Here is a 9,357-nt window from a genome sequence, read left to right as displayed (position 1 = left end):
AGATAACATAGATGAATGGGATCTTCTAAGACTCAAATCCCTATGCACATCCAAAAACTTCTCCAGTAGGGTAAAAAGGGAAGCCACTGACTGGGGAAAAGTATTTTGCTATTAAATAAAAGTCATTTGAAATTGTTAGCTACTGATAAATAATTGGTTTAATAGTAGTTTTAGAGCTAAATATAAATAAGTTTGGTGAAGAAATTATAATTAGAAAAATAATGTATTTGAAAATTCAAATAAACTCCATTGAAGTAACTTTATTCTGTTGTCATTAAAGCAGACATGTTGCTCAAGGCCTAATTAATCACGTAGTTTTCATCAACATGAGTTTTTCGTGGTGCAATCGCTATGGAAAGCAGTTTGGGATTTCCTCAAATGCTAGACATAGAAATCTCATGTGACCCAACTATTCACTGTTATGCATATATTTCAAGGAAATTAGAACTGAGACATGAATGGAGACATGTACATCTATGATCATAGCAGCATTATTCTTAATATCAATAAAACAGAAACAGCCTAAATGTCCTTGAACAAACAAATTAATTTAGAAAGTGTGGTACATTCATGAAATGAAATGTTATGCAGCCATTAAGTATTATATAATATGAGAGAAGCTAACAAGTCACATGAAGAAAAATAGCACATAAGACTGTTTTTGTTGTTGTTGCTGTTATGTGCCATCGAGTTGCTTGTGACTCATAATGACTCTATGAACAATGGCCCTGAAACCTGCTCTATCCTATGCCAACTTTATTGTCTCTGACACCTGTATGCTCATTTTACCCATTCACTGTATCTATCTCATCAATGGTCTCCTCTCTTTCTATGTTCCTCCACTCTTCCAAGCATGATGTCCCTCTCCAAAGACCAGTCCCTTCATGCACCATGCTCAAAGCATGTCAGGTGAAGCCTCAGATACCTTGCCTCCAAGGAGCAGGTTGGCTTCACCCTCTCTAGGACAAACCTGTTTGTTCTGGTATTCTATGTATATTCAACACTCTTTTCCAGTACCACAGCTCAAAGACATCAATCATCTTTCTATCATCCCTAATTATTGTCCAGCTCTCTGACGCATAGCAAGCAATTGTGAAGACTATAGCCTAGATCAGGTGCACCTTAGTCTCCAGACTGACATCATTGCTCTTCAGTCCTCTGGAGAGGTCTCTGACAGCTAACTTTCCAAGTTCAATTCATCTCTTGATTTTCTGGCTGCTGGTATCAAGAGTGTTGGTTGTGGAACCAAGCAATGTAAAGCTGTTAGTAATCTCAATCTCTTCAGCATCCATCATGATGTTGTCAATTGGCCAAGTGGTGAAAATCATCGTTTTCTGGATGTTGAACTTTAATTCATATTGAAGGCTGCAGTGCTTCATTTCTGCTGCAAATGCTTCAGGCACTTCTCAGTTTCTGCAAGCAGGATTTTGTCATCATCTTAACACAGGTTGTTGGTGACTCTTCCTCTAATCCTGATTTCACATTACTCCTCATTCAGCCCAGATTCCCAGATGATTTGTTCTGCATTAAGATTGAAAAGGTATGGAGATAGAATACATTCCTACCATACATCTTTCTCTATTTTGAACCATGCAGTGTCTCCTTGCTCTGTTCTGACAACTGCCTCTTGGTCCAAGTATATGTTTTGCATAAACACAATCAAAGGTTCTGAGATTCCCATTCTTCTCAGAGTCAGCCACGTTTTATTGTAGTCCACATAGTCAAATACTTTTGCATAATCAGTGAAACACAGACATTTCTCTGATAATCTCTGCTTTCAGTTAAGATCCATCTGCTATTAGCTATAATATCCCTAATATCATGTCCTCTTCTAAACCCAGCCTGCACATCTGGAAGTTCTCTGTTGACGTGTTGCTCCAGTCATTTTTTTGGATAATTTTCAGAATAATCTTGCTTCCATGTGATATTAATGCTACTGTTTGATAATTTCTGTACTCTGTCAGGTCAACTTTCGTAAGAATAGGAACAAATACAGATCTCTTCCAGTCAGTTGGCCAGGTGTCTGTCCTCCAGATTTCTTGGCACAACTTATTGAGCACATCCAGGGCAGCTTCTCTTTGTTGAAATATGTTCATCAGTATGCTATCAATTCCTGGAGCCTTGCTTTTTGCCAATTCTTTTAGAGCATCTTGAACTTCTTCCTTCATCACCACAGGCTCTTGCTCATACGTTGTTTTATGAAATTCTTCGGAGTCAGCCAATTCCTTCTGGTACAGTGATTCTACATACTCATTCAATCTTCTTTTAGTGTTTTTTGTGAAAATAGTGTTATGATTGAGCAAGATATATAAAAATGTTTAAAAGAGGAAAGAGAAGGTATAAAGGGGTAGAAGAAAGGGAAGAGGGGTAAATTACTAGGATAGCAGAGATTAATGTGTGGATGGAGGTGAAGAAATAGGAACTATTTCATGAGGAGTTGTAGGAAAGGAATGGTAATAGCCATAGATCAATAGCAATTAATTTTATAAATATAATGTATATGAATTATTATAAACACATATTAATAATGAGTTTATAAGCAAGCTAATTAAAAATGGGATAAAAAAGCAAAGAAGTGTGAGGAATGCGAGTATGTCTTCTGGACCTAAAATCCCTAGACTGAAAATCTTCAACTTAAGAATTGATAAACTGTAAAAGTGGAGATTCTCAACAAGTTGTGTTGGCACAGTATCTCTAATAATGGGTTCAAGTTTAATAGTGAGTGCAGGATAGAGTTTAGATCTCATGTTCATTAATTCACTATGAATCATAGTTTACACCATGACACATAACAACAACTACTACAAAACTGGATGGACAAAGAGAAGTGGTTGCAGGCATAGGAGAGCAGAGGAAGCTGGCATAAGCAGATCAGTTATCTTCCCTATCCACACACAAGGAACCTTATTGCCTTCAGCTCATGAAGCTAGATCTGAGCACCTTTTGGCAGGACACTTATTGCTACAGTGTGATTCATTCAACTGAGACAGGAGAGGGAGAGTGGGAAAATGAGAGGGGAAGAGAGAGAGGCAAAGGGAAAGAGGGAAAGGGAGAATGAGAGGGAGAGAAAGAGGGAGGGGGAGGGGGTAGGGAAAGGGAGAGGTTCAGATTGAGAGAGTAAGCAAGCTAGAAATAAAAAAAAATAATTGAAAAACAATGACATTGTTAAAGATAAATATGTCCTTTCTGTTTAGCCTTTACTATATTATTTACAAAATGATTGTATTAGAGGAAGAACTGAGGGTGGAATAAGTAACAAATGCAATTAAAATTGCACCAGCATATGTCTTTCTTCACTTTAATTTTGGAGAATGATCTCTCTCTCTCTCTCATGTATTTTTTTTCTAATAAAGGTGTTACTTTCACCTTAAAAAGTAATTCATCCAACTAAATGTATAATGGGGAGTCCTGAAAAGAATATTTTGGAAAATCTGAGATAATTGAAAAGATATGTATCTTAAATGAAAAAGGAACCTTCATAAAAGTATCATATACTAGGAATGAATCAGGCAAAAAAAACCCCAAAACCCTGGTATCTTATCTGAATTTAAAATTATACATATTAATTCAACTTCATATCACAAACTTAAACTTGCCCTATTTTTCAAGTATTCCTAGCAGAACATGAACACATTTTCTATCTGAAAATACTTCATTAAATTAATTATCTGAGACAATTGTTGTAATATGTAGAGACAAATAAAATTTCCATTTTGCTAAATCTGATTTAGTTTCCTTTAAATAAATTGTGAAGACCATGATGACACTACTTTTATCTTGTGTTAATGCGTCTTGAAGACATATGTCTACATATGTTACAAAGATGAGCAGAAGTTTATAACATTTTCTTCTGGAGACCAACGTAATGTAAGCAATTCAAAGGCATCTCAGAAAAAATGCGGTCATCTTCTTGCTATTTTTATTGGAATATTTTCTGTAATATCTTTAATTGAATATTGACTTTCTGGTTTTGTTGCCCTTTACAATATGGTATTTTTAAAAATTTAACTTGTTCAGTAGTCATTGCTAAATGATATTAAAATAGATTATTTAATTTTAGAAGAATTAAGGCCAAAATAAGTCAACATATTTTTTACCTTTACTTCAACAAGGACTAAAAGCTGTATTATTTCCTAAATGCTTTTAAAAAAGAATAATCTGAATTCATTGTGTTATAGTTTTAATAGTATTAAAATATTCAATTTAATTATTCAAGATCATAATAAATAAGAAAATAGAAACTTATAAGCCAAAAGAACATTATCAAAATAAGAACAATATTTCTCATATAAACACCAGGTCCTAGACTTTCATATATTAATGGATTTAGTGTTCACGTTAAAAAAGTACAATACAATGGAGGAACTACAAAGTGGGGGAAAGGTTAGATTTCTTTATATTATGTATACAGTACACGAGTTTTCTGCTTTAACAATATTATTCACATCCATGTACATTTTCCTAAACATCTAAGATGTTTCCTCTTAAATGACATATATTTACCATAATGCTTATCTTTCTCTTATAGCTTAATAAACTACTATGAACATTTAGAGAATATAAGCTAAATGTTTACTTATCCAAGAGTTACCTTTCTCACAAGCTGCTTTTCCACTCTGTAAAACGCATACTCTACTCCTTTCTATTCTTTTGCATCTGTACTGTATTTATTTTTTACATCAGCTAATATTAGACTGCATAAATTGGTAGAAATCTTCAGTGTTTTCTTCATCAATTAGTCATTGGTGCATATCCTTGAATAATAGTTTTATTAACAAGTCATCCTTATGTGAATATGGACAGTATCATATCAGTCACAGCACTACTTTAGAAGAAATCTTGAAATGCGCTTCTTTAATCTGAATGTGGCATCATTCAACTTCTTTATTTCATTGTTCGTATTTTAGTAAATCATGATTGTCAGATGAAATGCCCAATACCAGTCATCTCAACTCACTAATGTCTAGGATATTAGTCTTCGTGAATTATATTTCATGGTTGACAACATTTTATTCATACTTCGTACATTACATATCCTAATTAATAATGGATAATTCATTTTGGCTGCTTCTCCTTGTTTTAAGTCTTGTTGAATTAGCAAGTGAGGGTTCTTCACTGAGTAAAAGCTTTACTCCATTCACATCATTATGGTAGACTCTACTTCGAGAAGACACACCAGTGGCAGTTTTCAGTCACAGTGACTCACAAGTTATCTCCGTACAGAAAACTGACAGACAACACCATGGTGGATGCAGAAGATACTGTAATTGTCAAAAGCTTCATTTTACTCAGACTCACAATTAACACCCTTGGTACCGCAGTCAGGAAATTAGGAGATTAATTGCATTGGGAAAGTCTTCTGTTAGAGTCCTCTCCAAATTGAGGAATAATGATGTCAGTTTGAGGACTAAGGAGAACCTGATTCAGACCATGCTTTGGGGGTTTTATTTTTTTTATCACTTGATGTGCATCTGAGAGGTGGAAAGTGAATAGGAATGACAGAAGAAGAAATGATTACTTTGAGTTGTATGTTGGAGAAGAACACTGGATATCCAATGGACTGTTGAAAGAACAAATAAGTATGTCTTAGAAAGTAGGCCATTGTAGTACTCTTTGAAGGCAGAGTTGATGAGGCTTTGCCTCACATATTTCAGTCATGTATCTAGGAGGGGTTAGTCCTTGGAGAGACATATGACACTTGGAGGAGTGGAAGGTCAGCAAAGGAGAGGAAGACCCTCAACCAGGTGAATTGACTTGGTGACTGCGCAATGTGTTCAAGTGTATCTGGAGGTATGAAGATGGCACAGGATCAGACTGGGTTCTGATCCACTGTTCATAGATGGTCTCTATCAGTCATATTTGACTCAAAGTCACCTAACAACAACTACAACACTTTGAGGAGCCAGCTTTACAAAATAGGTTACATCTCAAGATCAAGAAAATAAGTGTTCAATAGGCAACAACAATATGCTAGATGGTGAAAAGATAGCAATAGTCAATAATTTCATTTATTTAGATCCTTAGTGAACACCTATGGTAAGAATTGTTGTTGTTGTTGTTGTTGTTGTTATGTGCCATCGAGGTGTTTGTGACCCTATGCACAACAGCCCTAAACTCTGCTCTGTTCTGGCCAATTACACTGTCTCTGACATACTCATTCCAATTACCCCAGTCACTGAAAAAAAAAAAAAGGAAAAAAAAGACACTTTTCATTTGAGAAATCTACTTTCATGGAATCAAAGAAGGTCAACAAGTTCAATTTAAAGGCCAAGGTGTGCCTGATGTAAACCATGGTATTTTTAAAAACCATAGTGTTTCCAGTTATGCTTTTGAAAATTTCACAATGAGTAAGGAAGATGGAATAATCCATGCCTTTGAATTATGACATTAATGGAGAGTATCGAATGTCCCACAGACTGCCAAAAGGACAAAGCAATCTTTTTGCAGAAAGTGCAACCAAGGAGCTTCTTAGAGGCAAAGGTGATGAAACTTCATCTCACATACTTGGGGTATGTTTCTAGGAGGGGCCAGTTATTGGAAAAATATGTCAGGCTGGGAAAAGTTAGATAGTCAGAGAAAGAGAGGAAGACCCTTAATGGGTCCAGCCTCGTTATATCGAACAGTTTCACCAAGAGAAGGGATGAGGATTAAATGAAGACACAGAGAGGCTACCACTGATGGCGAATAGCAGAATTTATTCTTGAACTCCTGAGTTATATATTCTTTTTGCAGTGAACAGAAAAACAACTCAGTCTCAAGGCTGACAATACATTTGTTTTCTGACAATACATTTGTTTTGATATTCCTGCCACCTGCAAGATTGCTTATTTTGTTATCAGCAGCAAGCAAGGCTATCTGAACAGAGTCATTAGGGAGGGACATGCCATTCTGTACATCCTTGCTTAGCATTGGGGTTCAAGGAATAGTTAAGCCTGTTTTTGCTCCCCTTTAAACATCTGCACATTTGACCCTGGCATAAAATGGCTGAAGTATGGCTTACTTTTTAACATTATGCTTCCTTGAGTTGTTTTCTATAGCCAAGATGGAGTTAGTTTTGCTGGTTTTGCTGGTACAGGGCTGATCTTCCTTTACAAGTTAGCCAGGCTCAAACAGACCCTCACAGATAGTGACTGACACATTGACTACAGACGTGGTCTTGAGCATTATCCAGGTCTTGATGATGACAAGGAAAGGGAAAATATCAGATCAATTGTTCATAGGGTTGCTATGACATGTATTTGACTTGATGACATCTAACAATAGAAACAATGCTACTCCCCAACTCTTTGCCTTATTGTCTTTTTCCTCTTATTAACTGGAACCTGCATACATTGAATATTATCTTTAATATAGCTACACAAATGCTTACGGTTGGGTGAACCAACTGATTCTTGAAATGCCGATGGTGCAACTTCTAGCACCACAGTATGAAAAATTGACAGACAAGCAATTTGTAGAATCATTAATAATTCCTTAATATTCTAAAAATACTAAATTTGTATATAATCTGTTCTACAGTTAAAATGTAAAGCTGAAATAAGCACATGGCATATGACATTTTTAAGACCTTCTTAGGAGGTTTAGTGAGATATATCATAATGACATGATAATTCAATTCTAAACTTTTCTGTTCCACTTCACCTGGACGTGTAAATTTCTAAATCCATTAATAAGCTATTGGATTAATTTATCTCTAATTCATATATTGTTTGTAACTTCAAATTTTTTCTTGCTCATGGTTGAAGAAAAGAATCTAAACTTATGAACACTGAATCACTTATATTGCATTTACTTCTTATTCATTAAACTATTTCAAATTGCAGTTGGTATCTGTTAAGCATTTAAATGTTCTCTCTAGATCTAATTTATGAAATCTTTCATTTGACTAAATGCATAAAGAAAAAAGAGACTCAATTAAAGTAAAATATGTAAAAACATAATTTTTTAAAGTTTTTGTGTATTGAAAGTAGCTTTGCCAAAAGTGCATAATCTTTCTTATATAGTACTCTCTTTCAGTTTTCCATTTCCATATTTTATGTTTCAAGAGCTTTGTTATACTAATATTATGTTGTTTTTCCACTTAGTGAATGATATTAAACACTATTTAATTTAGTGAGTCAGTTTTTAAGGCCTAAAGAATCAGAAGGAGATAGAGTTTGAGATATTTTGAGTTGTACATGATTACTCAGGAATGACACTTTATTTTAAATACTTCTTAAATACTTTAATATCTTCTAAGTAGTCTAATTTAATTTCTTTGTAAATGAATTTTATAAGCATATCAAGGTAGCAATCTCTAGACATTATCATACAAAAAGCATTCATTTAATTCTAAGATTTTAAAGAAATATTATCTACTTCTAAATCTACCTAAACTTTTGTCTTCTCCTATGCTTGACAGCATGTTTGCACAGGAACAAAGAAAACATTAATGATGTTTTGGCCCCCAAAATCAGAGTCTTTTATAAAATTAATTTCATTCTAAAATTTAAAGTTATTGTTTAATAAAATGTGTTCATTGTTGAAGAAAAGTGTAAAGTTACTGCACTTTACTTCTGTATCACATTGTGTTACATCAGTCACATAGATATAATCGTCTCCAAAATATATACTTGGACCAGCAGACAGCTGTCAGAACAAAGCAAGCAAATGTTAGTACATGATTCAAAATCAGGAAAGTTGTACACCAGGGATGCAGTCTATCTCCAGACTTTTTCAATCTGTATGTGGAACAGATTATCCTGGAAGCTGGACTTTATGAGAGGGTATATAGCATCAGGATTGAATGAAGACTCATCAACAACCTATGTTATGCAGATGACAAAACCTTGCTTGCTGAAACTGAGGGGGAAATTCTGAAACATCTGAGGCAGAAGTCAAGGACTGAAGCCTTCAATGTGGATTGAAGCTCAATATTATGAAAACAACGATTCTCACCACTGTAACTATAGATGGTAAAGAGATTAAGATTGTAAACAGCTTCAGCTTGCTTGACTCCACAATCAACCACTCTTGCTACCTGCAGCTAGGAAAGCAAAAGATTAATTGCATTGGAAAAATCTGTTGTCAGAGACCTTTCAAAGTACTAAAGAGCAATGGTATCAGTTTAGAATCTAAAGTGCCCGTGATCCAAGCTATGGCATTTGTATCAGAGAACTGGACAATAACTAAGGATGAAAGAAGAAGAATTGATGCATTTGAGTTGTGGTGCAGGAGAAGAGTATTTAAAATTACATTGACTGCTAAGAGAACAAACAGGTTTTCGTTGGAGAAAGTAAGGCAAGGCTGCTTCTTGGAGGCAAAGATTTTGAAGCTCCTTCTGTAATATTTAGGGCATTTGCCAGGAGGGACCAGTCT

This window comes from Elephantulus edwardii, unplaced genomic scaffold (assembly GCF_000299155.1).
Source record: "Elephantulus edwardii isolate Elephantulus edwardi_28Jun2011 unplaced genomic scaffold, EleEdw1.0 scaffold00029, whole genome shotgun sequence".
In the NCBI taxonomy this organism is placed as follows: Eukaryota; Metazoa; Chordata; class Mammalia; order Macroscelidea; family Macroscelididae; genus Elephantulus; species Elephantulus edwardii.
Note: the sequence above shows the minus strand (reverse complement) of the source record.